This window comes from Acromyrmex echinatior, chromosome 2, assembly GCF_024713525.1.
Source record: "Acromyrmex echinatior isolate Ae372 chromosome 2, ASM2471352v2, whole genome shotgun sequence".
Taxonomy (NCBI): Eukaryota; Metazoa; Arthropoda; class Insecta; order Hymenoptera; family Formicidae; genus Acromyrmex; species Acromyrmex echinatior.
In genome coordinates, this window is record NC_141853.1 from 24329729 (window position 1) to 24348434 (window position 18706).

The 18706-nt window shown below is 37.8% G+C and overlaps 1 protein-coding gene and 1 pseudogene across 1 annotated transcript in view; one reads left to right on the plus strand and one right to left on the minus strand.

Annotated features, from left to right (window-relative positions):
- The window catches only part of sfl (N-deacetylase and N-sulfotransferase sfl), a 125367-nt gene that overhangs the window by 62037 nt on the left and 44624 nt on the right, over positions 1–18706 (minus strand). The gene's annotated exons all lie outside the window — the stretch shown is intronic.
- LOC147910666 (uncharacterized) lies at positions 386–12152 on the plus strand (annotated as a pseudogene).

Below are 18706 nucleotides of genomic sequence, written 5' to 3' on the forward strand. Positions count from 1 at the left end.
CTTCCTATCTCTCTCACTATTCGTTCTCATACCGAGGTTTTTTGGTTCTTCTCGTCGCAATGTGACTCGCCTCTGGGGTACCGTATTCTACCGGCTTGCAGCGTTACGGCGAATCTCTCGTTCGGTCGTCGCGTAGCATTGGGAATTGTGGATTGCATAGAAACAAAAGTCACATTCTCCAATTTTTCACGATATTGAGTGAGAGAAACAATCTTATTTCGTATCTTACGTTGTATATCACTTTTTATTGTCACTAAAAGTATACGTAATAAAACTAACACGTCACACGATTTAATTTAAATCAACAAATAGAAAAAAAGAAACTCAAGCGGTTTAACGAAACTACATAGAGATTTTTTTTCAACTTTATGACAAATTTGGGAAAATGGAAAACGTGAGTCTCTTTCGGTCTTGTAATCTTCAATTGAATTCGCCTACAGTGAATGCGCGGTTTCTTCGTATTGGTTTTCCGCGGCCAAAGCATTGGGATTGTGGTCGCATCGATTTGAGACCAGCGGTAGCTGTGGTAAATTTCGTAATACACTTCTCAAAGATAGTGGACCAATATTTGACTTATGCCGTTCTCGTTTGACTATTAATTAAATTCGATATACGCACAGATATTCGCGAGATGAGAAAATCTTTGAAAAACATTTGTCTAAAAAAAAGTTTAGAAATTTTCTTTTAATGACTACGTCATCATCTAAAGCTTTTAGTATAAAGTTTAAAAATGTCATGGCGTTATATATGAACGCGATGCAAAAGTTCATTAAAAATGTTAATAGTACATTTTTTAGTTTTAATTAAATATGTAATTATCAAATTACAAATGTAAATAATGTTGATTAGTAGCAATGATTGCTATCAAAAAAGCTAACAGTTAAGTGACTAAATTAGGGACAAAGGATTGAAGCCATTTCTTTCTGTTAACTGCTCGTAAGGTTGATATATGGGAGACCATAAACAAGCACCGGGAATCTACTTTCTAGCCCGTAGTGTAGTTTCACTATGGCTGCCAAATGTAATTGAACGAAATAAACGTTGCAGCAAAATGCTTTCACTTCGTTACATCGCCGATACACCGAGACCGGCGGGATTTTATTCGCAATCTTTTTACTGTAGTCCACCATTAAGCGATTATCTGAATTGGCGGTTTAAAAATCGCTCGTCCCTGCGGCTTTTATATCGTAGATGCAAGACTTGCAAGATGTCAAGATATATTTCGGACACATAACAACAATACGAACTCCGTATATCCTTTTTATATTACTTTTACTTCTATTTCAAATAAATAGAAACTTGCAAAAAAAATCGGCGATTCGCGACGTCCGACTTGCATTTTGGCACCAATAACCATTATCTTTAATGGCATAATCTTTTTAATTAGCAATATATCAATATATCTAATCCATTCACTTGGAAATAAAACGAATAAAAAAAGCGAAAAAAGCTCTCGTGATGAAGCTGTTTTTGCGACTAGCTTTTACATGATATATAGTAAGCCTGGATATCTCGTGTACATATAATCGTGCGTTTCACAGATCAATTCTCTCGTCTACGTCTCCCGTTTCATATGTGACATTTTTACTTTCTACATTCAACTGTGCGGAAGTTTTTAATTCGTACTGCACTAATTAGAGACTCACGGTATCGACCAATCGATCCGTGAAATACACTCGCAACCCCGGCGTACGAGCGATAAATTGAACGGGGTGTGTGAGCTGCGCAAAAGGGCTTTTTCTCCCTCCCGCACGAGGAGGACATGAACACGAGCTCTCGCAAGGTTTTCACTCGTTTACAGCGAGAACGTGTAAACGCGCTGCATTACATGCGCGAGCGCGATCGATCGGTACCGCTCGGACAATGCGGTGTTTTCCTGGAAAGAAACTGCGATTCCAATTACTCCGCGAATCTGCAATAATTTTTGTCGTTCCGATAATTGTATTGTTCATCCATATGTCGATGTGCCGATCGGCAGCGATACGGAACGCCAATTCGAATGCACACGTTCCGCGCGAGTACCCGCACAAAGCCTTAATGTCGTATCACGTGTAATCACTTTCAGCAATTGAATACCGCGTAAAATAACGATATGATATAATTACGACGAGTCGTGAACGAATTGTTACGAGGGCCGTTGTACGGCTGTAATCGAGATTATAAATGAGGGAAGCGTTAATAAGCGACGGTGGGTATCATAGTCGACCGGAGGAGTAGGGCGACGATTAATATGTCGTCAAAGGAGCGCCACTTTGGTACGCCCGCAATTTCTGAGGCCTGCGGAAAACGTGAGCCGGCGCTCAAGTGCTCGGGCGTTGAAACAATTAGGCGGAAATGCCTCTAATGGTGCAGCAGCTGCTCGAATTTGACTGGCAAAATTCCTGACGGCGTTTCTCCTCAATCTTCATCCGCGTCTAATGCATGACTCTGTAACTACGTGACAGTTGCTTTGACGGCATTATTCGTAATGAGAATCCGCAAACTGAATAGGTATTATTCGGCAAATGATTGTCATAATGAAAAATTACGAAATAACTTCGCATAATTATATTGAACAGTATAAAAAAAATGCCATATAATAAAAAAATTAAAAAAAAAAGAGATATATAAATTAATCGATGATTGTAGCGAAAATTGAATCTCAGCTGACAGTGAGTATTTTTGGAGCAAGTCATGGGCATGCATTGGAGCAGGATGGGACTATTATTACAGTTGATCTTATTTGCAACCATTTCCTGCAATTTAGGATTATAATTAGTGCTCACATTATCACCGTAGATAAATCTGTCTAATGTATTACAAGATTTCAAAGAGGTCAATCGGATAATTCGACACTAATCTACTTGCAATCCCGCGAAAAGAAGCTTATTGTGACATCTGGCACGTGAAAACGATTTTAGCTGTTAAACGCCAGATTAAAGCGTTTAATCTGGAACCTTGTTACATGTAATCAATAATATTTATTTTAACTTTATTCAATTATAGTCATTATGGCAATTTGCGCATTACAAATCATATGGACATAAAGATTATAATGTCCAGGAATTCTTCTATTTTTAACCTTATTATAGTTTGAATAATAATTGTGTCACGAATGCCAAAAGTAGTACATATGGAGAATTATAAGAAATGTTAATTTATATTTATGAATTTCAAAAGAGTACATTGAAAAAGAGAGAAGAAGCGCAAAACCGGAATTGTGCAATCGATAAAACTCGGCCGTTGCATCTTTGATCAATAATCAGAAGCTTCCGCATCACGCTGATGAGGAAGAGCTGATTCGGCAAGGACCGAGGAGAACAAAAGATATAAAATGCGAAGATGCGAAACGGACGAGAGTCATTATCAAACGAAGAACGCGTCACGTCACTCTGTCCGTTTATCTGATTACAATATTGTAAAGGTGATAACTAATTCAACTAAGTGTTTAACTGAAAAGAAACTACTTTATTAAAAAAAACTCATAAATTCTATAAAATGTTCTTATTACTGAAACGCCTCACTGGATCCTGGTGCCGTGGAAATGCGGTACAACTAGATACAGTTTCAAAACCAGCCAGGTGTGTACTTCGAGGAAATCGGGGGAATGAATCAAATAGAATCAGCTTGGAAAATGGCGATTAGAATAGACATAACTGCCCGATATGACTTGGAGCCCGATATGAATAATTCCAAGAGTATTTAAAAAATGCTGAGCAACGATGCGAAGTAGTGATAACTGGTAATGCACAACAGCTATGCAAAAACATGAAAATTTTGGAGAAAAATAACGAAAAACTCTCTACGTTATTAAACCATTTCAAAGTGTTACATAAATCGAACCAGAATAAACGGGGATTAATAGATGCTATCGGCACGATCAGCAAAACGCTGTTCGGTACAATGGATGCTGATGACGCGAAACGGATATATGAACAACTACAACTATTTCAAGGAAATCAACAAACGATACAACACGCCGCGAAATATCAACTAAAAATCATTAATGCAACTATTGGTCATATTGACCATTTGGAAAAAGCAATAGCTTACAACGAGGATTTACTTTCTAATATTACTACAAAATAGAGCTATAATTGGTTAAATGTACTTAAAGAAAAGACTTGAACAAATATTTTCAAATTATCTTCATCATTTTGACGGATCTCATGACGGACGTGGATAAGACAGAAGAATATTTAATATCCGCCAAAAATGGTATTCTACGTACTAGTTACTTACCTCTATCATAATATTATAGATTTAAGAGAAGCTGCCTCACTCCAGCTTACAAAAGGATTACATTTTCCTTTCCAGATAAAGTTAGAAAATTTCCATTCAAAAGTATACGTCAGTAAATGCCTTTGTTGTCGATAATTATACATTCACGACTCTCAAATTTCCGATAATTGCGTACTCTACATACAAAATAATAAGGGTAATGCCATTACCTATCTGTGAACAATTAAATGTATTCAAATTCATTAAAATAATTCAATAATAGCATTAGATGGAGAAAATAATCACTACACGCTGTTACGCGGAAACGAATTAAAATGAGTGCATTCGCGATATAATCACTTATATGTGTGAGAAAAAATTTTCCATATACAATCAGATGCACCATACAAAGTGCAAATCTTTGCAAACATGTCACGGCAACTCCGGAATTGCGAGTACGAATGTGTCCTTGTAAGTACTACGTTATGGATCACGCCAACGGAGGATAGAACGTGGGTGTATTCAATCATAAAAAAATCAAGAATGTACCATTACTTGTAACGATGGAAAAAATAGAAGAAAAAATCGAAATAAGCACGACAGGCAAAATTAAACTAAAAGGAAATTGTAAATTAACAACACTAGATATTATCTTGAGGACAAAATCATAATTAGAGACGCGGTATATTCATACTCATTTACCCGAATTCAATCTTATACCTTAAATATTGAAAAAGAGAATACGTTAGATCTCCCAAAGCGTACTCCATTGAAGAAAATAATAAGAGATCCCGAAGACCTAACCGAACGAAGTCTAAATATCGACAAAATAAATAAATATTTAGAAAATAACAAGAATATATTACTACTAAACATTTTATCCCATAGGATTAAGCATATTAGTTATATTAATAGCTAGCGTGATCGGTGAAGTTTTTTGGATAACAAAAAATAAACTGATGCATAAACCAAGAAATAACAATCAAGAACGACCAAGTACAGGAATAGAATTTCGCACCAATGACGTTAAGCTATATTGAATAAGTAAGAAATAATTGTATAATACGATAAAATCGGGAAACATGAAACTAAATTGTATTATAATTCGATTCCTCATTTCCTTTTTCTAAGGGAGGAGGGATGTCACGAGTGCCATTGCACAAATGCCAAAAGTAGTACATACGGAGAATTATAAGAAATGTTAATTTATGAATTTCGAAAGAGTGAAGAAGCGCAAGGCCAGAATTGTGCAAGCAATCGATAAAACTCGGCCATTGCATCCTTGATCAATAATCAGAACGCTGACGAGGAAGTGCTGATTCGGCAAAGACAGCCGAGGAGAGCACAAGATATAATGAAGATGCGAAACGGACGGGGGTCATTATCAAACGAAGAACGTGTCACGTCACTCTGTCCATTTATCTGATTAAAATATTGTAAAGTGTTCTTATTACTGAAACGCCTAACTTGTCCTCACTGGATCCCGAACCCGGTGCCGTAGAAGTGCGGTACAACAATTGGAATTCGATGCCATATTAATAATATTGCCGTGTTCCATATAAATGGCTTCAGATGTACAAAAATAATCAAAAATTGGATTAAACTGTCATATTTTTTGATCTGAAGCGATAACATTTTGTGAACGAGTGCGCGATATTTTTTTTATTTTTTTGAAAAAGCTTTCGATGGCAAACGGAAAAAAACTATTCCGTTTTCATGTACTCACAGCAAAAAGCTCGGCAGAAAAATAATCTCTCAATAACCATTCATTTTTGCCGTTAATGCAAATGAAATAAATTGCTTGCAAATATACGAAAATAAAAAGGCTGATACGTGATTTCATATAACTATTAAAATAAATCTATCCAATTGTATTCAATCGAAAAAAAAATTCAGTTTTTCGAAACGTATTAAAATTTAAAAATCTATTAAAAACAAATAAAAATAATTGTAATTACAAATCGATGGCTAGTACGAGTTTAGTCAATCTGCTTTATCGGATTCGTACTGGCTACCAATTTTATAATTACAGCTATATGAACAAATCAAAATAATAATTTGTTTTAAATCACATTACTTGAAACAATTTCTCAAAATTGTTTGGAGCTCAATAAAAATGTATACACATGAACAAATTATCTATAAGAAAATAAATTGGCTTATTGATTCCGTTAAAGAAAATTGAATTTCATCTGCAGAAATGAGTGATTCTCGTGACGAATGGAAATATTCGCGGAATTAATCGAAGATCATCATTATCGTCAGAAATGTCAAGTGTCTCTCAATCTCCGCACTTCTTTCGATTCACGTTTCGACGCACGTGATATAACAGGATTATTGTAATGAGGCATAAGTAGTCGCTTGGTAAGCATGAATCTGCCATCACATTGATAATGCAAAGTCGTTGCCAAGAAATGTGAAAGAGTGCAGCTTATCGATAGAAAATCCCTTGATATGGTTTCGTATCAAGCATGTTTACATCGATAAGTACTTGACGATCGACACGATGGTACTCGGCCGTGCTATTCAGATTATAAAGGCTCCATGAAATACGTGAAATACACAAGCTTGTCGCAACATCATTTTCATCGATTTTCGTTTCGTCCATGCAACGCCAATTTCACCGACATTTATTCGACGACGCCATCCAATGTAAAGCACAAACGATAAAACATTTCGCATCAGTTAACAAGCGAATGATTTATTTAAACTATGCACGCGCAGACGCGAAGTTACCATGTCAATTCAATGATTTTCTCGGAATAATGAGATTCGCGTAGACTTCGACAATCGGAGAAAAATATCAGAGAACGAATATACGAATCCAGTCGATTTTCTTTTGTATGGGTAAATAAAGGATTTTGCAGTCATCGCACGAAAGTTTCTAGAAAGGGGTACGAGAAAATGGAAATAACTGGGATTGCCTCCAATAATTGGAAACCTAATCAATAGAGCGCAATCAGTCAACCATGAGTGCACCGTTCAAGGGTGAGATGCAATTTATATACGCGCGTGTATCTAAGCACACAGATACAATATGCGAATGCATACTGTGTCATATGTATCTCTATCCACATGGAAGCGCTTCACTTGGGCACAAAGAATTATTGGCTTCCATTCTGCTTCCAGAGTTACCAACGGCATCTGTCCGTCCGTCGGGTTTCCTTCCACCCAAGTTTGCGTTCTCCCGTGTCCGACTGCGTCATATATCAAGTCCACACAATTCGAAACATATCGCCGCTGTCTTCTCCTTTGTGTCTTCGTCGATTCGTCTCGTGTAAAACCCGTTTTTATCGCTATCCGTACGCCTTGGAACCCTTTACCGCGACACAGCGCGACGCGCTATGAGGGAGCGGGAACGTGTAGTCGCGACGAGAAATCACCTGGGTCCGGCTTTCAGAGAGCCAGGAACGGAGAAATCCGGCCGCGCCATGTTTTCACAACGAAACGATACATTTACTGGCTTCCCACCGATGTGCGACATGACTTATATCGCACCGTGCACATTGTTGTTGGAAACGAATTTGCCATCTGAAGATCTGCGCTTGTATCGACAGTATTGATAACATTCTTTCAGCGTCAGTTTCGCACGTTATTGAATGTTATGGACCAATTCATATCAATCGCATATCAATCATTGTCGAACTATTCAATTATCGAGGACGTCATAATTGTGCGTCACGATTGATCTCAATTATTATAGAACTACAAGAAATATGACGAAATGAATTGCACTGCTTGACAACGTTCTTTTTTTATTTGTTTTACATTTATTCAAATCGCGCGTAGTATTACTTTCTTGATTTCCTTTAAATGTTCCAATAATCACATAATTACACTCAGAGAAAAATACAATTGTAGAAACTATAAAGGTGATAATTACAAAAGTTAAATAAATAGAATCGGTGTGCATAGTTGAGTAAACTAATGTATATAATTAAATAAGTTATTTAATAGTTACAATAATTATGAAATAGTTTATTCAATTATATGTACATTAATTCGACATATAAAATTGATACAGTTATCATTAAACTTTACAGTGTGTGTATGTTTCTACCACTATGTCTTTTTCTCCGAGTGTGATCTGATCTAAAAAAATTACTGAGAATATGAATTTATGTGAATCCTATAACGCTTTAAAGAGAACTGCTTCATATTTTTTCGATACGCCAAATTTTCGAATCGTTTTCCATTTGCATCCGATGCATCCGAGCTCGCCGCAATTTCCAAGGGTGAATCCATGAGAGATAAAGGTCTCTATAATGCCGTTTCGGTTTGCGGAACCCATTTAACTCTCTTTGCGGAAGTATCTCGATACGTTCTCGCGTTAATTTCGAGACGCGGTATGATTAAACACGTGATTAGCGTCTGCCATTGCGACCGCACGCCGGAGCACACCCGCGTATCTCCGCACACAAGTCTTTTAACGGGTATATTAAGCTCGCTTCTACAGCACACCTGTATGTAGGTTGAGCTCCACCAGCACAGCCTGTATGTGCCTGTATGAGCCAGGTAGGTGTTTGTACGTACATATATACGTGTTACCCGCAACGAGTATCAGATGCCACGTACGTTAAATGGGACACCGTATAACATCTCGACGAGCTGAGCGGGAATGTATGAGAGCTCACCGACACGCGAATATATAGATACGAGAGAATAACAGCGACACTGTAGGAGATTTGTGCGGCGTCCAAGGGTTAATTCATGGAAATCCACCTGAGCCACGCCCTTCAGAACGAATTGCACGTCACGAGATAACGCGGCGAGCTACACGCGGTTCGCGTTACCTCTTACCTCCGTCCGCTTTATTAATTGTTGCTCGTGAGCGCGCGATCCGCGAATTTCTTCCATGAGTAGTTTCGCTCGTGGGAGCGAGCACAGTTGCGAACAGTTTGCGTTCGCTTCAGTTGTGAATCCTGTGGCGTTTTTCGTATTGATCGCCACCGCGTTTCGCACGACGTGTTGCAAGTTCACCAAGTTCAGTGAAACCGCCTGTTCGGATACGAGCTGGGATTCATTGATGCGCAAAGATCCCAGCTCTCGTATTGAGAGTAACTACCGAATCTGTTGGAGAGAGAGTTCTATCGCTTGGACTGTCCGCAAGTTCTAAAGTTCATAAACTATGATGTAACGCTCAATTTTGATTTCCCGTGTTCCACACCGCTAACAAATCTTAAGAATTGTTATACTACAAAACTGAATATTACAACAATGATGATGATGAGTACCTACTATTAAAAACTTTGAAAGGACAAGATTTATATATCATTGTACGTGTTACTAGATTGGCACATTACAAACGAGTATTATACACTCTGCAGAAAAATAGTTATAAAATTAAACTGATTTTTGCAATCAAATTCTATATTTTTTAATGCAACAATATTATAATAAACGAAGAAGTCGATACGAAATTTATTTACTGTACGCAGGCAAAAGCAAAATTTCTCTCGTAATTTCCCACTTTTGATGTCGCAAAATCCAATATGCTAACCGGTAGCGTAAAGCCTTAAAGGGGGATTTGCATTACGTCCTATGACCAATTTGTTGACGTTCGTCATGAAACAGCCTCTTTGGCACGTAGCTTCCTACTGCGTGCGTGATATTAGGTACAAGGTATCGAGTTGTACGTATACGCTGGCCAGGACTACAAGGGTATCGCAAACGTTTTGAATGGAGCTTTGTATGACCACACAACCGATACGCAGATATCCGCAAGTGGACATTGTACAATGGCCGTGCGTTTGCGTCATATCCTACAGCTAATTCATCGAAATCCACCGAAACCAGCTACGACCAATATCGAATGCATATACCTGGATAGTGTATTTTGTACGTGTGTATGTGCGCATACGATCGACTGAGGGATCATGAATCGAGGACTAACCGTAAGGCAGGCTATCACGTCGATTGTCGTCCGGTAGATGCGTCTGATCACATGTTACGAGTGATTCGCGATTATTGAGCACGATCGTTGGTTTGTGGCGAGATTTCGTATACGAAATCTACTAACGGGATCTTGTTTTACGTATGCATTTACAAACGATCTCACGAATCGCGATACGATCCATACCGAAAGCCGAGCTAGAACTGCTCTCGCGAAAACTTCTTCGAGAACACCCGCGTATCCTCTTGTAGTTTACGTTTCGAGTTCAATGGGCGAAACACATCCTCGTGTCACATCCACAAATACATGGGAAATGGTGCTCGCGCCAACCAAGTAGAAACTCGTTTCTCTCTTTCAAGACAAGCTTTCGTATTAACGCTCGTATTCCCTCTTTGCTTGCTAATTCTACGCTCCGTGCAAGAAGAAAAATAGATTGTACGTAAACAATGGCAACAACGTGTGTCCGATAATTTTCGTTCGCAAAAACCAGAGAACCAAACGATATCGTCTGGTAGAGTCTGATACTCGCAGCTATTAATTCTTCGAAGGGGGAAGTGAGGGAAGAACGGGAAAGAGGGACGAGAGGTTATCGGCTTGCCCTTCCCTCCCCCCCGAACCGCATTTCGTGTTTCGATTGTCGCGTGTACGCACGTTTCATCCCCCTTTGTACGTCCGACCGTTCCTCCGCGATTCATGCTGTGCCGTGGTATATCTAGCACGTAACGGAAATCCTGCATGGCTGGTATACATGCTCCCGGGTATATTTACACCGGAATCGATGAGAATTACGAGTTAACATCGCCGGCACACTATCGACGGCCACCCGCTGTACCGGAGGCCGCCCTCAGGATTGACAGAATTAGGGTCGCTTCTCACGCACTCGCGAAAGCAACAGGACAATGTTAATGGCTTGGATGTACATACCACATTGTGCCGCGACGGTCCAGACCGGAATGCATGACGATTTGTGATACGGCCACGTGACACGTATTATTTAGTAGTGAATGGATCTGCGGCTCGTTGCTGCGACAAAACTAACGCGCTTGTAATTAAGTTCGCGTACAAGCGACGGCGTTTTCTTTTTTTTTTGTAACGTTTCATTTCGTTAAAAAACTTGATAGAAATCGTGTTTCTCTCTCATTGACCTTGTCAAAACGTAAATCAATAATCTGTACCGCTCTAGGAAAATCAATCGAGATTGAAATGTTTTCTTGACTGAGTGTATGTTGTTCTAGAAAATATTGTGAACTGTGAGATCACTTTGATCTCTCCGATGTAACCTGAATCAAACACCACTATTTTATTCACTGAAAAGCGCGAGCGTAAAGATACAATTTTATTCAATAAAAGAGAGCGTTTGCGCATAACAATCGCCCAACTGACTGGCGTATTTACCATTTTCCAACTACTCTATCTGATCAAAGCAACCCTTTTACCGAAGCAATTAAAATACAAAATAAAATTGATCGAAGATATGTATATGAAAAACGCATTAATTAACGCACCATTCTCGTTCCAAATAACACATCATGATATTTTTTTTAACACTAGAACCGCGGGTCTAAATTAATCCAACTACAATTTAAGGTAAATCTAACTTTTTAGGAGGGAGGGTTGTCACCATAAAAGTAAAATAACTTGTAATTAACTATGATTATTTATGAAAAGTCATAAAAATCTAAAACTCCACGTATAAGTCCGAATTAACTGGAAAAGAAAAACTATCGAGTAAAAAAATGGTGCAGCCGCGGTTCTTAAATAAAATAGAGCGCCTTTAATAAGAATCATGATTAACGTAGTCACAAACGTATTCAAACGTTTCATCCACAATCACATGGATTAGACGAGATTACGATTAGCGAGGAACCAGCGAAACCGATGCGGGCGCTTTACGGCTTCACATTTAACTCGTCGTAATTGCGGAGCTTTTTGTCTACCGTGTGTCTTTGTGTGTCGCTCCAGTATGCACGCGCGTATTCACGATAGCCGATTAAATCCCCGTACAGCAGCAATGGCGGCTCTTCTCCGTCTTTTAAACGGACGGACCGGCGGCTCTCGGTCGAGTGCTCCTCGAGTTTTTGCCCGGCCGTTGCCGTCGCTAATGAGACCGCAGCCACCCTACTTTTTCCTACTTTTCCTCTTTACTGGAGAACGATGCACGTACTCTACCTACACGCGAGACTTGGGCGTAAATTGGCGTAGTGGTGCGCGGGGGAATAAAAAGCAAGAGGCACCGCGGCGGAGGATCTGAAATTACGCCATGGTCTATGCGGCACGCGCTTCTTTCTTTTCGTATTTTTTTTTTTTTTTTTTTTTTTTTGCCACCACGCCGGCAATTACCGCTCGATGCCGTCTGTAAAATGTCGCCGTGCCGGAATTTCGTACGACGAACAAGAGCCTAGAACGAGTTAGGGTGCAGTCGTGCGTGGAAATAGGAAGTATCTGTTACTCAAGTACAGTAAGGAAGCTCGCGAAGGAGACGGAAAAAACACGCGAATGAAAGAGGAATCCGTTCTACTTTGCTTTAATTCACTTAGCGCATTTCATACTTAGACTTTTTCAAAATATGTTTTATGATGATTGACAGATGTTAAACATGATTACAAGAGATATTAAATAATTTTGTATAAATTTCATATTATATATTTAAATTATATGTTTATTTTATAAATTTTATATACACTATAAAATCTGTATAAAATATTTATTTGTAATGTAACAAAGTGTATTAAAATATAAATAGAAAATTAAAATCAATTTTTATAAGATCCATAAAGATAATGGCTGGGCTGTTGTAAGAATAAATATGGAATGCAACTTCAGTCGACCACTCCCTGATGGTTCCGGAAGTCGATGAAGCAAAAGATTCTCCTCCGTTGTCGTCGTCTTTTGCGATTATCCTTCGCAGGGGCGAAGTCCTACCATATATTACTTTCTTTCATGATATATTGCTCTGTTGGGAGAACAAGCATCGAAATCGAGATACGTCGAAAATTATGTTTGTTCGGTTAGTATATTGTCTCTGCCTCTTTAAACTTTCAGCTATCCAATAATCCTTGCTGATACCACCATTTCGCATTGGAAATTGTTTTCCCTTGATACACACGAGTCGTAAGCTCAATCAACAAAAATATTAAGAAATTTCTAATTGTAATAATTTATTTCTAAAATGTGAAATGTAAACGCTTAGTATTTAAAATATTCAATATGTTGAAATATTCAACAAAAATGTTATCGTTCCTTTATTTAAAAAATAATACAATGGAAAAATTTTGCTTTCCAAAAAGGGGAAAAATTGTTTTCGAACTTGATAGAAAATTAGTAACTAATTAAATAATATCGATAAGAAAAATACATTTTTCAATATGATCAAGTGTCATTTTTGTCATTTTTAATTCACAACCTATAAAAGATATTCTCTTTTTTTTGTGACGATTTTTTTATAAAGTTACGTTACCTTTGAAAATTGATAGGATGATGATTACATAATTCATTCAAGGTAATTATGATTTTGAATTCACTGTTAATTAAATTCATAATATTATTATAAATTATACCCAATTCAAATTCTTTTTAATCATTTCCATAAGTTGTCACTGCTCCTATTCAATATGTCATTAACTACACAACAGAGTTAAACAATTTAACTTAAGAAAATGCATTGCCTCAGTGTATACGCTAATATAGTAGACGTTGTTTACTTCGAAACTAACCACAGTAATGGATTGATTTACATTTTGACATACATAGAAGTTAAAAATAACAACTCTTGTATAAGCCAAGAGCTTGAATTACCATTGTTCCTTTAATATCTAATAGTGTTCTGTTATTTTTGAAATAAAAAAACATTCCATTTTCTTTCTTAAATAAAGCCAAAATAATTATTTTAGTTGCATACTTGACAGTAAGTTCTGTTCTTACGTGATAATCCGTACATGGAAAAGTTAATTATTAGAACGTCTGTAATTTAAGCATGGGGGTTAGTGTTGAAGTTTAAGTTAATGTCGGAATAAATTTCGTAAGAGACTCTCGAAGAAATTTGCGACCAAAGTTTTCATGATTCAATTACTACTACTTCGCGAAGATAATTGTTAAAAATAATCGAAACTCCGCAGGCGAATAAACGCGATGAATAATGTATCGCTACGTTGAACAAACTCTATCTCTCGCGATATTCGCGATACTGGTCGCCGCGTTGGCAGAGCTCTTGCGGCGTTCGCAATTTAATTAGCTAATTTCAGATTGTAAGTCTGGACTATATAAAAGTTCGAACTATAAGTCTACTTGTAATTTGCGACGTCATAAGTTCATGAAATTAAATTAATATTTACGTGGACGTCATTAGAAAACTCGTTGCAATAGTCAAATTTTTTGTGATACGTGCATATATTTACAAATCTTCTTTAAAATATAAAGATATCGATATTTTTCATTAATAAATATCGTTAAATTTAATTAACGATTAAATTTTTTTAATTAAAACAATTTATCTAATATTAAAAGAATAAGCAAGTAGTAAGAATAAACAAGTAGTAACGAACATCTTGCTTTTATCTCGTCAAATTTAATTTATAAGACTATAGTCCATCTACAAATTAAAAAAATTATTAGAAAAATGAAAGATAAATAAATATCAGTGTTCGATGAATTTTGATAAGCTAAGACTAATTACAAAATTTCAAAAATATCTCTCAAAATTAAAAACGACTAACCATTCTTAATCTAAATATATGAAGATTATACGTGCATGCACATTCTATTTCTTCCTAGAAAATTAACTGATATAGAACGCAATATGTGAGTAGGAAAACTATCATACGCGACGATTTTTATGAGCATAGTTGAACCGGGCGGTTCAAGGCAGTTCAAGAGCAAGACGAGACGCATCATGCAAAAGGCGCGTGGCTAGTGATAGGAAGTAACTACGTGCGTGTGGGAAGCTTAGCGCCGATGTAAGGCCAGTTGAGAGAGGAGAAGCTTAAATTGACGCTGATTGGGCGTGCGACAAACATCCGGTCGCATTTCACGTCCCACGACAGGGAACGCGCCTCTCTTTCTTTGGTGCACGTTTATGTGAGATAGATCGAGTGATTGCTTCTCGTTTTATTAGATAGAGAGAGAGGGGGGGGGGGGGAAAGAGAGAAGATATAAAGTTGCACTTCTCGTATTTCGCACGAATGCGCTTCCGCCTTTTACTTGGCACGTGTATATACACGCTCATGTTTAACAGAAGACAATTTTTCGCGACAGTATCGTTGCGCGAGCAATTTTCTCCATCCACAGTTGACACCTATGCATTGAGAACATCGCGATGACAGAGTAATCGCGATTTCTTAGATTAATGGCAAAAGAATTATTCAACGGAGATAAATGTACTTTTTGTCAGTGGTATACAACCGACGGAAGTCCGTGAGATATTATTTCAGAGCTCTCACGGGGAAGAACTTGCGTTACGACGCGGTGAAAAAAAAATGAGCCAACGACACACCGTTAACGATAAATTTCCTGCCGCTACCTTTGTGCCTCGGCATCCTACTTTAAATAGCGTTTACGCGTCACTGTCCAAAAACAACGATTTATCGCACGATAGCGCGCTCGCGTACAAAAACGGCGATGCATAGCTGCAGACGCCGCGACAGCTGACACTATCGCGACGCGACGAAGCAGAATCCTACGAGTGATCTAAAATTGCCACGTTGTGCGCCCGTGGATTCCGCTAATTTGTTACTGCCATCGCGATAATGCATTTTACTACAAGAGTGACGTCGCTGACAAACACTCTTTGAGAACGCCGCTAAAAATATTCGTTATACATGTAAAAACTGGCGATACGTTTTTACATAAAATACCAATAGAGAAATGTAATTATAATTTATCGTTGTAGCAATATTTTTATCATTTCATACGTAAAAAGAATAATTAATGATTAATGATAATTTTTTTCGTTCGTATGAAGTGTATAGATATCTTAAAAATCTGTTTAATAAATCATTTTCATATTTGGTATGAAGATTTTAAATGTAATTTTCCTGAAATTTAATTGACAAGTTCAAAGAATGGCAGAAACTTTGATATTACGGAACAACCTAATTTGCATGGATCTAATATAAACAGATAAGATATAATTGAACTCAATAAGATGATTAATCCGAGTAGTTTCGTATCGAGCCTCTATAAATAGCACGTAGTCCGTCTTGTCATATCTAAATTGGCAGTGCAATTATAAATACCAAGATGCAATATCTCGCAATACAGTTTCCAAGATATCGTCGTATATTTGCCAATAGGATTGTCCAATCCGGATCATATAGATGGCGAAGCTGCCAGTATATAGATATGATATTACATGTCAATGTCTGTACTAGCGTGTATCAAACTCAATGATTGACGATAGCATACCTGTATACTATGATCAGCTACAGAATTCCATGGTGTCGCGTATCTATTAAGATTGATCCATGTAAGATCATGGCATTATCAACTAACTTGATAGCGCGTGCACGAGGATTTATGAGCCGGCCCCTTGGCCTCTAGATATAACAGCGCATCGTAGTAACGAGTCATATATCTCAACTTCCCAGTCTCTTCCATACGAAGCATAGTTGTAGGATTATAACGAATATTTTATGATAACAGATACGTCCGTTAGTATTGCAGCAAGTAAATTATGATCTGTCGTCGGGGGAAGAGTTTTGCGGTCGTGTAAACGTGCGGTTTACATTCTTGAAGATCGTCGTTTGCAACTCGGCGGTACCATCGGACCGCATGAAAAATATATTCCGAACTTTTTCCCCTGACGTAAGCGATATTTCGGAGGGGATCAGTTTTCAGAACAATCTCGTCGACTACGTGTCGAAGAAAACTTGTTAAGCTCTCACTCAACGAGATCGGTCGCGTAGCGCGCGCGCGAGGAGAGAAATTATACTTTAATTACTTTGATTCCCGTGCGAGAAAAATGTGAAACTTCGCGTGTACGTAATGGCTAAAACATCGAGCCACAATATAATTTCCGCACCTTTGGAAATATCAGGCGCTTGACGCTCACGCGACACGTTTCATTTCAGATATTATATTTCGGAAGTGCACTCTGCTGTGCTGTGCGATCATTATTTTTCAACAAATACACGGACATTGGACTTGCATGTCGTCTCGCTATTATGGAGACGAACTGAATAGAATCGTAGAACTAGAGCGAGCGTCTCAGATCGTGAGGTTGTTCAGTTCCTCTCTAATTAACTGTGAATTTACTTCTCTGCCTGACGGGCATCGTAGTCAGGCAATCCTACAGAACTGCAGGATATCGAAGAAAACTGGAATTGGGCCAGTTATTACGGAAACATGTATATAACCCTTATAGTATATATGTACGTTCGCATACATATAGATATACTTGTATTCGTAAATTTAAATAGGATCGTCTCTAAGACCGAAGGTACCTGCCAATTCGCTGAGTCCACAAACTATTTCGTCTTTGCAGGGGTTGTTCATGCTTTCTACATACGAGTTCTCGGGTAGTTTACAACGGTAGAAGAGATTTCCTCTTGCTAAAATTCACTGACTATCTTCGTTTGCCTACTGCTCGTTTATCAAGTGAATGATCAAAGGATGCTTTGTACGACTTTAAAAGCATTCCAAATTTTTAACGCTGTTTTTCAATATTAAAGAGAGCTAAGAAAAGTTTTATGCCACGGAAAAGAAAAAAATGATGTGAAAGATATAATTTTCGTGAATAATGATTAATTTAACATTTCAGGCTCTGTTATGCAGCACGCAACATGTAATTAAAGATATGAAACATCCTGCAGTATAGTCTATGATAATTTCATGCGTCTGTTATTCTTTGATTATCAAAAGTAATTAGTATAATTTTCCTGTATGCGATTTTCTTGATAACCGCACGTAATATTTACGTATAATGGACGGTGTGTCGGCTGCGTGACAAAAATATTTTATTACTACGGAACATGGAAATACGCTACTGCGAAGTTAGATCAACGCGCTTTGATACTGCCGATATTTCTGCATCAATAATTGCTTTCCATAGAATTCCTTCTGATGTATTACATTCATCATTTTGCGAAATTGTAAAAAAAAATATACACGCGCTTTTTTTTCTACCTATTATTTGTTGCTTCTCATTGATGCTTCTCGTGACTTGATATAAAAGTGGTTTATAATTATTTCGACTATTATCGGAATCATAAGACCGTTGATGCTCCATTATCTGTGTATCATCAATGTTATTTACTTAATTATACCCATGATATTATCTCATGAGATCGTTGCTACGCTTTCTTAATGAAATTAATGAGTACAATCCGTTATTTTAAATAAAGGATTTCAGTTGCTGATATCAATGAAGGTTATTGATTTCACAATTAGAAACGTCGTGTCTCTGTGATAAAATATTTCCTGTCGATTGCCAATCGCGTTCGTTTATAGATTTTCACTTTTCCACATCGTCACCACGTGAAAAATAAGACGTCAATGGAAATTGTCTGCGACGTACGAGATTCTGTTGGAAGATCCCCTACCAACACGCGACCACGCAATTTTAGAGTTACGAACTGGCTGGCGCGACGGTCAGCCAACTCGCGGCTCTAATTGATCTGC